Source organism: Oryzias latipes, chromosome 8 (genome assembly GCF_053564925.1).
Source record: "Oryzias latipes strain Hd-rR chromosome 8, Olatipes_Hd-rR_3.1".
NCBI classification, from domain to species: domain Eukaryota; kingdom Metazoa; phylum Chordata; class Actinopteri; order Beloniformes; family Adrianichthyidae; genus Oryzias; species Oryzias latipes.
Window position 1 is genome coordinate 3521819 of NC_136244.1, and position 14939 is coordinate 3536757.

The window sequence follows — 14939 nt, forward strand, 5'->3', positions numbered from 1 at the left end:
ATTCATCCATCCATGTTTCAATCCACGCATCCATCCATCCATCCATCCATCCATCCATCTCTCCATCTATTCATCCATCCATCCATCCACGCATCCATCCATCCATCCATCCATCCATCCATCTCTCCATCTATTCATCCATCCATCATGCATACAAACATCCATCCTTCCTGTCATCCATTCATCCACTTTTGCCTCTTTTTTTTATCCCTCTTGGGGTTGCTGGATGTTTTTATACCATGATGACGTTATTACTTGTGGATTTACAGACTTTCAAAATAAAATGATGCACAACTGCTGCAGAAAGTGTTTTCCTTTTACTCTTAAGGTTGTGAAATATATAGGACGTACATAGAGGATTGTTTTTTGGATCAACTTCATCTGCTGTTATACTGAATTGGTCACATGACCTGTTGAAGATTTGGATGCATGCTGTTCACCTGGAACTAACAATCAGGCTGCACGTTGACGCCTCTTCGCTGAGACACTGCAACTCCAACGAAAACTTCTGCAAACACTTTGGAAACCTTTTTCACCAAACAAACCCTAATTTGACCTCAAGGCTCTGGACAACCTGACTCCGCTTCCCCCAACGACCCCCACAGGGCTCCAAAAGTTTGAGCTCCATCCTTAAATGTAGATCTGAATTGGTCCTAGAAATGTCCATCCCGCAGAATCACACTGTTATCCGTGTAAAAGTGGGACAGAAGCAACGAAACCTCCTCATCATGCAGATGAAGACGAGCAGCCTTCATCTGCGTGTCACACCCTTGGAGGGCGGATCGAGTGAGCGCATGAACCTGTGAAGATACTAATTCTCACCGCGGGCATTGGGTCAGGGAGAAAGGAGGCGAACGGCTGGGAAAGTTTGACCGTATTCCGAAACGTCCGAGAAGTCCAGCTGAGGAAGAAGAGGCCATGCGGGGAGTTGGTCAGCCAGCACACAGAGTCTACGAGGACGGCGTTGGAGCTCCGTTTCCTGTGAAGACGCACTGAAGAATTCAGCGATGTGCTGCAACTGTTGGCCATATTGGCAATCACAACTGGCAAGTCCCCCCCGGTAGGGTTGACACGGGCTCCCGGCACTCAGCAGATTGAGCTGTGTGAGTCTCCTTGTGCTCACCATCGCACATGTTGTGTCATCTGCCGGGGGCCTTCTGCACACATTCTGCACACACGCTGAAATATTGGTACAAGCTGCTGGAAAAACAGCCCGAAACGCAGGAAGGGCCTCGTCCTTCCATCGTTCCCGTCTTCTCCCAGCACTCCTCTGATGGATAATTCGTTTTTCAGGCAAATGGATCCCACATGGGCTGGTTCTTCTGCGCGCGTTTGGAGTTTTTTTGGGGATGCTGATGTGGTTCCCCGAGAGATTTGGGGGAGTTCTGTTCCTGTGGGCCGTTAGCTCAGCTGGTTAAAAACAGACTCTAGAGGATCACGTGGCGGCCTATAATAACAGAAACTGTGGAGTCAACGAGCCTAACAAATGTTAACAATGCAGCCCACCTCCCCCTCTTTCCAGCCCCCAACCACATGGACCACTGCAGCAATTAGTGTAATGAATGTGGTTTTGCTGGTGGGTAATCACATACTGTAAGCCCCCCCCCCCAACACAATCCACCACTTACTTTGAACGCTTTCACTTCATTACAGGAGGCTCTAATAGAAAAAAGCAAATTCCGTCCCTCTTCTTCACTCTTTGTTTGGTTTCTGTTAACGTCAAACAAAAACACACATTTGGTTGATTTCTTTCCCTCCGCCCCCCATCAGCTTTCACTGACTCGCACAGGTGGTTTGGCAGAGATTTTGATGGCCTTCCTGATTTTATCCGGGCTGGGGATCGGCACAGGGAAACCCAGACATAGGCGCCCTTGTGGCTTCATAAGCGGTTTTTTCATAAACGTATCCGCAAACCGTTATAGAAATTCTAGAAATGTTGAAAAAACACAATTTGGCAATCACACTGTTTCCATTAAATCCTAATTATGTGAATAAACACAAATCAACTCACGCGATAAGTCTTTCAAAAACATGGCGACAGATGTGAACGATACTTTGATTGACAGCAGATACATTCACATTTCTGCCACGGCACTAGCGCTCATCATTACCTATACAAAGAAGACGTCGCCGTCTTCTTTAGGTCATGGAGTGGCGAGCTCCTTACAGGTGGGAGCGGCTACGGATGAAGTCATTTTGGGAGATGGTGGTTGGTGATTTTCCGGAGGAGCTGTAGATCCAACAATTCCTTATAACACGCTCAACTTTTGATGATCTGTGTGACGCTGTGGGACCTCGGGTGGCGCCCACTGTGCAGCGCCCAAGGCCGCCAGTTCCTACCAAGAAGTGCACCGCCATCCGGTTGTTGGTCACATGACTCATTTAATAAGAAAATAAAAAATATATTTACCGTTTTGGAAACATGTCAATGACGATATGCCTCAAAAATCACCTCCTCCAAGAGCAAAAACGTTGTTTGATAATTGCAATAAATAGTCAATAGAAACACAGCTTGTGTTAGGCAGCAGCTCTAAAGGTCTTGCCCAAGGACGCACACTGGATGAAGCTCATTGCACGCCCCTGGGAATTGAACCCTGATTTCCCATGTGCCCATCATGGACTTCACCAACTGAGCTCCAGCTGCTTGATTTGATACAAACCAAAAATCCAGTGATTTGATTCAGATCAAACCACGATTGTGAGGATGAGAACCTTCCCTGACACTTGACTTTAAAGGTTTATTTACTTCTGGTGACAGTTGTGCATTCCTTTAGTGTATATACTTCAAATCCAACATTATTCTCTCATTTCAGAGCGATAATTACATTTCCTAAAATGTTTTCTACAATACGTAACTATATTAGCGATCTCGGATGTCACAAATATTCGTACACCTATTTTCAGGGTTACAAATCTAATCGACACACTGCAGGTAACGTGTTTAACACCAGAGCCGCCGCCGGCGACATCAAAACCACACACGCCTTTTTAACGTACCTTAAGTCTTACCCTTTACGCGATCGACGCCAGTCAGCTGATCCTGACGGGGAGAAAAGCGGCGTTTCATATCAGCTTTGCGCCAATTTGCAGCGCATCACTAATGTAAGGTTTTTGGAACTTAAAGTGTTGTATCACGCCATTTGATTCACGAATCAAAATCTACGGCTCATAGATCCAACAACGATTATTCTGGCATTTTAGAGCGATAATTTTCCTGATTTAAAGTGTATTTTACTATTTAATAAAAATCATGAAATAGTGATCCCAACGTCACAGTAATTACTAGCAAATTTTGGGAAAACAGTTGTAATTATTACCACCCGACTGTAAACTCTTTAACGTATCGTAACTCCTCGACCGTTTACCCGATCGTCGTTAATCAGCGGATTCTGACTGCGGCTGTTTTCTTTCTCCAACAACGGCGGGAAGCTTATTTTCTCTGTGACAAAACCAGCGGATTTAGGTAAATACTTCAACAACGTTTCACATCGACACAAGGCAAATAACAAAAAATGGGGAAAGAGCTACGGTGGTCGAATGGACGGCAACACTGAAGCCAAAGCGCAGCTGTTAAAGGGTTAACGTTATCTTTTCCACATTTATTTTCCTGCAACATTTTCGTGGTTTTCTGTCATTGTTCAGTCACACTTAATCGTATTGTTTCAACAAACCAAATCTGACTTCAGCAGCGTCATGTTGTGCTTTTTGAGCAAAGACAAAATAGAATTATTGTTCACAGAAAATCGTCAAGAAAATGTTTAGAGCTCATGAGAATATATTCTACATTTTGGGACACTACTGACTAATATTGGCTTTAAACATTCCAGCCAACATGTTGTTTTCTTCACTTCTTATGTTTTAGCTGAGCGAATGTTCCTGAAATAGTTCAGATACTGCCAGAGATTTACCGCAAATCAATTTTATTGAGTAAAGGGAAAAATGTAAGGATTTTGCCTGTGCTGCATTTAGTGCTTTTCCTCTTAAAAATCCGTGGATACCGCAGTCAGTGACTCGGCCCCTCCCACAGGTACTTAGACAGGCTTCACCCGTTTTCTGCAGAATTTTTCTCCTCCATTGAGCTTGATTATTTGTCGTAAATACCCTCAACATGTCATTATAATGTTGGAATACCAGTAATATAGTTTTGAAGACCTAAATGATAAAATGAATAAACTCGGCTGCCCTCTCTTACCTTCACTGTGCCAGATCAATAAATTGATTAAACTTTCTCCACAATAAAAACATTTGAGTTCTAGTGATGACGATTTATGACACATCACAACATTTTAAAAATAGAAAAATCCATTAAACCCGACGAGAACAAACACAGAGACATGAATGGCAGGTTAAATATAGATACTGTCGTCATGGTAACAAGTTGAAAGCGAGTTTAAACAGAGGAGCTTTGAGCGACGATTTGAAGGAAGGGACCGACATTTCTGAGGTCACCAGAGTGCTGAGAGGTAGAGTCGAGCGAATGAGGAAGAAGATCTAAGAGAAGTTTGAGACTTAATCCTCGGGTAAGTGAGGAACAAAGATGGCTACGGTTGAAGTTCTCCGACCAGGTAACCTTCATGATGTCAGACTAAATAACAAACGTGTAAGTGAGGGTGATGTGGCCTCTGGAATGAAGAACTTCCTCCTTGAAACAGTTTCCCACCCATCCTTGAACCCAGCAGATGGATGAAGACTGAAGAGGAAGAGGATTTGAAGTCCAGATGCCCTGACTCAACCTCACCTTCAACAAACAATCCTCCATTACTGATCAAACCTACACAATTGTCCTAGTTCCACTAAAACACACAAGTCTATTTACTTTTAAAAAAACTGATATTGCAGTTCCTCAAAAGACCACTGGAGGCTGGAAACTGAAGACAGCCACTTTCCAATGGGACCAAGGGGCGGCCGTGGTGCAGCGGTAGGGCGGTCGACCCATGATGATATTGCAGGTTCAATTCCCGACTTGCACACCCATGTGTCGAAGTGTTCTTGGGCAAGACACTGAACCCCACCTTGCCTCTGGTGATAGGTTGACGCCAGTGTTTGGCAGCGGAGCCGCCACCAGTGTGTGAACGTGTGTGTGACTGGGTGAATGGGTCTGTGACTGTAAAGTGCTTTGGGCCTTGTAGGTAGAAGAGCGCTATATAAGTATACGCCATTTACCAATGACCAATGAAGTTAAATATTCCGGTTGTTTTGTTTCTTCTACAGTGCACTGTGTTCTTCGTCCGGATTGGCTGCCGACCATTGTCAATCAATCTCTTCTGCGTCGTGTCTCCAGTACCGAATGCATTCAGTTTAGACAGTTCTACATGAATTTTCCAGCGTGATCAGAACTTTGTTTTCATTCTGTAATCCTGGACTTTTTTTGCTATGACGGTTTGAAAGTTTAAAGAACAGAGAAAAGTGTGAAAATCTTCATGTCTGTTTGAGGAAAAACATGGAAAGTGCGTAGTGACGCATTTTACAGTCAAAAAACATATAGAATACCACTGTTTTTATCTGTGTAACAATGAGGGAACACTTATCACTGCTTTATGCATTTCCTTTTTTTTCTAATCAATTGTTTTGATTTCTTTTACAGCTCCAAATCTAGGGTCACTAGCCTTTTTGATTGACAGATGGGTGAACCCATAAGCCATTGAAGGCACTGTTATAAGGTGGGCAGAGCAAACTTGTGGTGAGGTCAGAGGTTATCTCTCCAAACGTATAAATGTCCCACTTAAAGCATTCCAGTGGCCTTTTAATGACGATTATGCCGTTTCTAACCAAAATCAAAACAACATAGTTTCTGCAGAGCGGCGGGAGTTCATTAGAAAATCATTCCCGTCACCAAGAAGTGAGAGCTTTCTGTTTACATCGTCAGAAAAATGCCACAATAACAGGTTAGAAACACCGTCTTCATCAGAGTGAGGCTTCAAACAGCCGTGGTAGAACTCCCCCCCCCAGGCTCAGCCTGCATTTGCTCGTGAGGTCGTCACGACAATGACCCGCCTCCGTCCCAGAATACCGTGGCTTCACATCTGAGACCCAACGGCCGAACGGCCTCGTCTTTGCTTCTTCTGCTCATTTCCCTTTTCCGTGTGTCTCTTTTCTGCCCCCCCCCCCCCTTTGGTTTTATATAGAAAAACATTCCAGGTTTTTCTGCTCAGCTCCACTGAAACCTGCTGCTTGTTTTCAGTGCACTAAATTGATAGCAAATGTGAGGACAGATCCCTCCCCTCCCTCCATCTCCACCTCCTCCCTTTCTGGCATCAGCATTTCGGATACGTGGAACGTTTTCGTGACCATGTTGAACTCTGGGGCTTTGTGCTGTTGGAGGTGCTCTCCCTCACAGCTCAGCTGCACATGTTTCTGCCTGCAGCACCAGACTCCCCTCCAGTAAGACTCAGGGGGCAAAGTCATTTTAGGTTTAAAAAAAAAAAGAAAATCAACCCCGAATCCAAACCTGGTGAGCCTCTGCAGCCCGTACCCATAATTCCCAAACCACAACGTGTTTTCTCATTATGAGTCCTAGTAAATGAAACTCGAACTGTTCCTGTCATTTTGGTTCTGTTGTATCCAAAGGCCCTCAATGGTTGTGGATGTGGGCCGGGCCCACAAACCCGTTTGGGAAGCCAGTCTGGTTCTGCTCTAATGTGAAGCTAGACCTTAAAATTGTATTTTCCTCTGAGACAACAAACACAAATCTCACAAACATGATCATTTCGCCAAAAAAATGTGTTATTTTGTTGCTGTTTGAGCAGCAGATATCGACGCCCCTATGCCGGGCTTTGACCCCAAAGTCCAACGCATCCATCAGCCGTTTGGCGCTGTTGGAAGAAGCAGTCGATTTATCTGTCTGTTTACATGGTAACAAATGGACCCCCACCACCAAGATGAATCTGAACCTGTTATTGTCATTTAGACTGGTTAGGCTTTTGTCCACTTTTGTCTCCATTGGGGTTTCTACAATGTTTTACTCAAGTGATGTTGAATATGTCTATTATATATACTTATTATACGTAGTTTTAATATAATTTCTACTTTTTGTTCTCTATTCCAGCTAAAAGCAGCTTTGCTTAGGGTGTATTCAGACTGGACACATTTGGTTCATTTAAAATGAACCAGAGTTACCTCAATAATCCAGAACTCTTGGATTATTGAGCACAACTACACCCACATCCACACGGTCTGACGAAGGTTTCATATCTGGTGGTCATTTGGAAGAAAATTGCGAGAAGTTCAAAACTGTTTGGCACAAGAGATTCATCCGATTAAAGAAAACTTTTCTAAAGTGTCTTTGTTTCTACGTAAAATAAAGAGCTAATAATGAACATGTGTGATAAACATGAGGTTTTAGCAGTCCTCCACCACGTGGTGGACAGAATCCGAGCCGTGCTGCTCCTGGGCTTTGCAAAAGAACTGGCCTAAGCTGGCCTGGTAGTTCTGAAGCTTCACGCAGATGGAGAGCCGGGCCTGTCTGTTTTTATTGGCCAACCCACAGCATTCCACATGTCTTTGTGATTTTCAGCTCCCTGACCTCAGGAGACCCTCCATACTACTGTAAGTTACACTCACACAACAGATGGATCAGGAAGGAAGCCCATTGGTTTGCAGCGGCCTCATAAATAAATGTGTAATGAGAAAAGCCGCCCACATGGCAGCTCCCTCAACAGCTTCGAGATGTGTTGAAGTTTCCTATACGATCGCTGGCATCTCTGAGACGGGAGTGAAGGTTGGCCTGTTGGTTTTTTCAGACATTTGCCATCATGAGCTCCAGATCTTGTGAAAAAGTATCGTTGGGTTTAGACTTCAGACTGTGGGTCAGCAGTCTTTGTGGGCTATCAAGTCACGGGGCTTCCAGTAAAAAACAAATTACTACTCTAATTTAGTTAGAGGTGCTAATTACTAACCCATGGAGACTGTCTGGGGTTCACATTTTCTCTCTGTTTAGTTCAGCGCTTTCTGACCATCCTCTGCCCGTTTTCTCTACATGCAGCATTAAATATACAGTTCAACATGTATTCCTTTGATTCATTTGTTTGGTCCCATAACAGGACTGGGAAATGGCGTAAACTAATACTTCTATAGCACTTTACGACCTTACGACCGGCGGCTCTGCTGCCGAACACCGGCGATGAACCTGCAACCACCAGGAGCAACTGGGGGGTTAAGTGTCTTGCCCAAGCACATTTCGACACGATTGACCGCTTTACCTCTCCTGGCCATAAAATCTCCACCAAAGTGATAAATTTTGTGAATAGACTGTATGAGAACTGGACTGAGTGACTCCTCCCCTCCTGGTGATTTAAACAGGAAGTGGCTCCAAAAAGCTAATATTCCATAGACGTCTATAGTGAAATAAACAGCAGTTACTCAGTTATTCTATTGGTCAGAATAAACATTCTGGCTCTGATACCTTTTTTTAACATCATCTTGATAATCCTCTTTTTTTTCTATAGTGCAAACATTCAAGTTATAAAATGGCAAATCAGATGCATCCATACAAAAAAGGAAACGTGTATATAGGAATGGTTCACAATTGACACCCGCCTACCCGCCAAATGCAGGTAAAACTTTAATTTGGCGATTAGAAAGACTATTTCACTAGCCACTTTGACTGGTGGGACATTGTTCATCCTCTCAGACAGGGGGTTCAAAACTCACGACCATGACTTTTAACTGTCTGCCACATCCCACCCCAGCCCCCCAACTTGGCTACGACAAGCATCTGTCCCAAAGTTGATTTTAACATTTAAGCTTTGATGAAAAGTCGCCGCTTTAACCAGGCCTCGAAGGACCGGCCTCCTGGAAAACGTGTAGGACTCCGGCCCTGGAGGCCTGGATTTGGGTAACCCTGCTTTAAAGGAAGGTCAGAAATGTCTTTTATTAAAATAACATTTCATTTCTGTACTGTTACAAAGCCTGACATAAGACATCACTTTCAATTATTATAAGTGTTTTGTTATCATGAGAGAATAATCATCAACTGAAACTTTATAAATACGGGGAATAAGTGTTTTGCTTTCCAATGTATATCATTAATGAATTTCCCAGAGAAACGTTTGACTAGTAGAAATGTACTACAGTATATACAGCGTATTTTCCAAACTACAACATGTACTTAAAATCCTTAACAACAGTGCGCCTTATATTCTGGAGCGCCTTATATATGGATTCATTCTGGTTCAGTTTACTGACGCTGAAGTGATTTTGAGAAGTACCCAACACTCTGACAACGTATAAGTCTGTTTTTGTACGAGTTGCAAACATAGTTGGATGCTGTTGTGTAAACGCTAATGCAGATAACGTGTAGCGTGTCGGACTGTTTTTTCTTTTTTTTTAAGTGTTCCTAACTAGGGCTGAGTATCACCAATAATTTCCAGAATCGATTGGATTCCATTCACCAGAGCCTGGATTGATTCGATTCACGATCCAATTTTGAATTTACACGGTTTACACGTTTAGACATATTTGTATAGAAAACAATAATAATCTATATACATTTAGAAGATATTCATAATAATCTGGTACTGTTCACATGATGTAAAATTGTAAAAAGGAGAAGCTCCAACAAAAATGTGAGGATTGTTGTTCCGACTCTCCTAGATGGCGTTTCAGTTTGGCCACTAGGTGGAGCTCATGCTACAGTATTACACTGTATTCCAGAAGCAAAAAGACTGTGATTTATACCACAAATGGTTACTTTTAACCCTTGTGCTATCTTAGATGACCCCACCCTTGCATTGACGTGTTCTCCCTACCATAATAAAGGTGGATAAAGGTGGAAAGATTTCCTGTAATCCATGGACACCAGTGAAGATCACAAATTATTGAAGAAAAAAAGTTCAGCGCACTGTCTAGTGGGTCTAGATGACCCAACTCCCAACGTTAAAGTGCCTAGGATAGCACAAGGGTTACACATGTATTCTTTAAAGAATTTGGAAAAAAGTATGCATGTGAGTACACAAAGCTGTTCATTTAGTCAGAAACGTCTTTTTAGGTCAACCAAGCGTTAGCATTAGCCGTCCTATGGGAAATTCCAGTATACGTTAGCATCAAGCTAGGGGACCTTGGCTTTTACTGCTGTTAAGTGTTGGGTCACTGCAAAAGGTAAGGCATAAAAGATCAATCTCTACTTTTATGGATTGATTGATTGATTGATTAAGCTTTGATCGATTCAGATCGATTAATCAATTTGATCAATTCACTCCTATTCCTAATAAGGTTGGGAGTTAGTATATATTTACAGTAACTTTTGTTTCACCTGTATTATTCTGATTTTTTTATGTTTTGCAAACAAGGTTGGGAGTTACAGGTATTGGCAATAGGCTAACCCTTCTAATGTGGCTAACATGTAACGTGTTACAAACTAGGGTTGTGCCGATGGACGATATCATCGTTCATCGTGATGGCTGACTGACATCACGATGGAGAGACACCATCTTGATGCCACGCCCCCGCCACGCTGTGAGTCGACACCATAAGCCGCGGTTACATGTGCAAAATATCTTGATCGGATCAATGGTCGGATTAGAATTCAACCGTGTACATGGGCCCAGAAAAACTTTTTCCAGTTATAACAAACATTCAAATGGGGCACACTTTGGTCGGAATACATCATTCGCGTAGTGAATGATTTCGCGTAGTGTAGTAGTGCGCAAAAGTGTTTGAAATACCGGAAGAGGAAACGAGTTCCGCTGAGAAGCTACATACATAGATATGTGGCAGCTCCGTAATATCATAGATGATCTTCTAAACGTGCTTTTATTAATGTTACGGTTATTATGAAGCGCCTGTTCGCTCATCATTTTAATTTTAATCCATCTGGTCAGTGCTTTTTTGGTGGAAGAATGGAGCTGGAAGAAGCCAGGGATAAGAGAGGCTAACACGGGCTAACAACATTTAGCCTTTGATGAACATAAAATCCATGCGGTAAATGCTGCAATCTGCATCTTGGCTGAACGTAAAGATGTGGGAATAACATCAGCCTTTATTTTGTCCGGACACGACAGGAAACAAAAAATCTGAACGGTTTCTAAAGACTCAGCGACATTTCTGCTTTGAAAAGCTCACACACCGCCCCAAAGCCGCCGTGTGAGCTGATGGTCCGAGCTCTGCCCGGACACACACTTTTACCGGGAGACCAGGTTCTCCTGAGTTCGGTAGCTTGTTCACCTAGAGCTTCGCAGTCCGAAGTCTCCCACACATAGAGAGTAACAAAGCATCCTCCCTTCCCCTCAAACACAAAGCTATAAGTCCATCTGCTCTGCTCAGAGACACGGTCGCTCGGTCCACCGGTCCACTTGACTAATCAAGTGCAGGAGCGGACTACTTCTTTCTATTTTGTTTGCTATTTTATTTTTATTTTTGTTAAAGTCACTTCCCTCAGTTTATACTGGATCATTGTAGATGAGTCATTAATTGGGAAATAAAATAAATGAACAAATAAAGCAAAATAACGAATAATAATTATATAATAACGAAAAATTAGAAATAGCCCCCCCCCCCCCCCCCCAATGATATCATCGTCCATCCCGATGGTTTACTGCAAACATCGCCCAACAATATTACAAACAAGTTCTAGAGTTACTATAAACGGAGTTAATAAAGTCAGACTGAAGCACGAACGTCCAGACTTATCGCTCTGCAGCTTATATATGTCATAGGTTCAAAAATAGACCATTCATTGACGGTTCGCCCAATAATGGTCCCCACTTTCCAACGTTAGAAACATATGACAGGTTTCGTGTGGCTTTCAAGTGAGTATGGACCTCCAACAATCTCACTCCTGATTGATGAGAGTGGTTACCATAGAGATGATGACTCAGACTGACTGGGACCAATCACCGCTTACTAACGACTTTGGGTTTCAACATGATGACCTTAGAAGTTAGAGCCGAAAGTAAACCATTGTCTTTAGATGTTGTCACATTAAAATGGTCAAATTCTTCTATACAGTCAGGGTTATATGGCATAAAAAATGACATCAAGCAGAGTTGATATTCTTATCTAGGAACGAAAACGTGGAAAAGATTGTATCCAAACCTACTTTTAATGGAAGTGCAGAATGCTAAACTCTCTCCCATACAGGCAGAAGGTCTACATAAATGCCCTTTACTTTCTAAATAGACTCTGACAGCTTTAACTGCAGTTAGCATCACATAAAGTCATATAAATCTAAGGTTGATTATTTAAACATCTGAAAATGCTTGACTTTTCTTCTAACAGAGTGATCTCTGGAACGACCATTACCCCCCAAACTCCAGCCTCTCGGCTGGCGGGAGGTGAGTTTATTCAATCAGTACAGTTTATTCAACTTCAGGCAACAGAAAAATGAATTACCATGAAACCTACGGTAAACAAATCATACTGTCATAAATAGTCAAAGCCAAACAGAACTGTGACAGGTGGCAGGGTGGGGGTGTGGCGGGGTGGGGGTGGGGGGTGGGGGGCAAAGGCTGGAACACAAACAGTCCTGCAAATGTCAAATACTCCCCCGGTTAAATCCGTCTTTTGTCATTTTGCTTGGGATTTATGCAGATCCTAATTATTGGTGGTCAGCTATTATTCAAGAACCAAAAACAATAACTGTCAGACACAACCAACAGAGCTGGAATGAAGGTCTGGGCCAACTCCATCTCTTTTTTCTCATATCCCCTAAAAGAAAAAAACCCCTCCTATCATCGCCCTCGAGGGTCTGAGAAACCATCGACAAACCAAATCAAGCATCCCATTGCATCATGGGAGAAATGGACGGAGGTTTGAATATGAAAGAGGACAGGAGGGACTGAGAGGAGAGGAAGAGGGGGAAAAGCGAGAAAAGAGGAGGGAGGGAGAGTGAAAGTTTTCACAAGTGGACAATAATATGAAGCCTCGACCCCCCCCCCCCCCCCCCCCGACCACATCAAGGCCATCCTAATGACAGGCGGTGCGACGTACATGTCCGCCTGAGTGATGGAGTGTGCGCTCTTCTGTCGAACATACAAAAAAAATGATGTCGTTTGCCAAGTGGGATTATTCTTAGCATGGACACGTGCACAAAACATGATATGCACCACAAAGCAGCCGTGTACACGTGCAGCATTTAATTAGCCGTCTTACATCCAAAAGTACAGATAAGTGCAATTAGTAGCTATTTAAGGTAATGGGAAAAAAAAAACTTGTTATACAAAGAGAATGAAGAATTCATGATTATATTTTAAAGGAATTGAAAATGGACAAAAGCTATGTCTGATTTTAGAAGCTAAAAAGTTTGAAGATGGCCTTTTGAGAGCTTGTTTTTTCTTCTTCTACTGACCCTCAATAATCATTTCTGTCAAGCTGCATGCTTAATAAGAAAAAGCAGCATCGACTGTTAGATTTGCATCAGCTAATCCAATATTTAAAAAAATAATCGACTAATGAAAAAAAGATTGCATCCTTAATGTTAAAATAGTTTAAAACGTGGCTAAGTTTTCTGTAGCTAGGTTAGCCCTTTTTTTTAAAGAAAAAACTTAGAATTTCTTAATAAATAATTAGGATATTGATTTTTACTATCACTGAATACATCAAAGTAGTTTACTTTAGAAATGTATCATTTGAACATATTTTAATACATTTTGCTCAGCAGCATGCAAGTGTTTTCTGTTGCCGTATTTGAAAGAGCAGAGCTGCTGGTGTGCAAACAATCGTTGACTCAATATTAGTATCATAATTACCAACACAAGCTTCTTTAAGAAATGAAAAAAGCTTTAACAAAAAAATGTTTTTTGAATGAATAAAAACAGTAATAATAATGAAACCGTAAAAAAAAAAAAAAAAAACTTGATCCTTCCATCCCTTCTTGGGGTTTTGCCGCCCTTCCATGGTCGTCCGCCCCCCTGCCATATATAAAATGTTCTAGCTCCGCCCCTGCACATTTGACACATCACATAAATGTTAATTTAAAAAAGAGCCATTGTATAGTAATGAACATTTTAAATCAAATATGCCAGATTTTAGCCACAGGCTAATTTCCATCTGGCAGGTCAGATTGAATTTGCCAGCTTTGGTCAAATTGTTGCATTGATGATCTTCGTTTCTGTTGGGCATGCTGCCTTTTGAAAATGAAATAAGTTGACAATGATGTTATCTTTCTCCTCTGTGTCAGTGTGTTTGAGTGAAAACAGGAATTCTGCATGAGAACATTTAGGAGCAGCTGATGGACAGGCTGACAGACGAGGTAAGACAGGAATCTCCCTGGACAATGATGTTTGCGGATGACATTGTAATCTGCAGTGAGAGTAGAGAGCAGGTGGAGGAACAGCTAGAGAGGTGGAGGTTTGCTCTGGAAAGAAGAGGCATGAAGGTCAGTCGTAGTAAGACAGAATACATGTGTCTGAACGAGAGGGATCAAGGTAAAAGCGTTAGGTTACAGGGGGCTGAGGTGAAGAAGGTGCAGGAGTTTAAGTACTTGGGGTCAACAGTTCAGTGTGATGGGGAGTGTGGAAAAGAGGTGAAGAGGCGAGTGCAGGCAGGTTGGAGCGGTTGGAGGAAAGTGTCAGGAGTGTTGTGTGACAGAAGAGTGTCAGCAAGACTCAAAGGAAAGGTGTACAAGACAGTGGTGAGACCAGCTCTGCTCTATGGGTTAGAGACGGTAGCAGTGAGACAGAGACAAGAGGCTGAGATGGAGGTAGCAGAGATGAAGATGTTGAGGTTCTCCTTAGGAGTGACCAGGTTAGACAGGATAAGGAACGAGTACATCAGAGGGACGGCTCATGTTGCCTGTGTTAGCGACAAAGTCAGAGAAGCCAGACTGAGATGGTTTGGACATGTTCAGAGGAGGGATAGTGGATATATTGGTAGAAGGATGTTGGAGATGGAGCTGCCTGGCCGGAGGGCAAGAGGACGGCCAAAGAGGAGATACATGGATGTCTTAACAGAGGACATGAAGTTGGCTAATGTTAGGGTAGAAGATGTCCATGATAGAGTGAGGT

The 14939-nt window shown here is 42.7% G+C and overlaps 1 protein-coding gene across 47 annotated transcripts in view; it reads right to left on the reverse strand.

The window, feature by feature from the left end:
- The window catches only part of nfixb (nuclear factor I/Xb), a 179126-nt gene that overhangs the window by 95690 nt on the left and 68497 nt on the right, over nucleotides 1-14939 (reverse strand). The gene's annotated exons all lie outside the window — the stretch shown is intronic.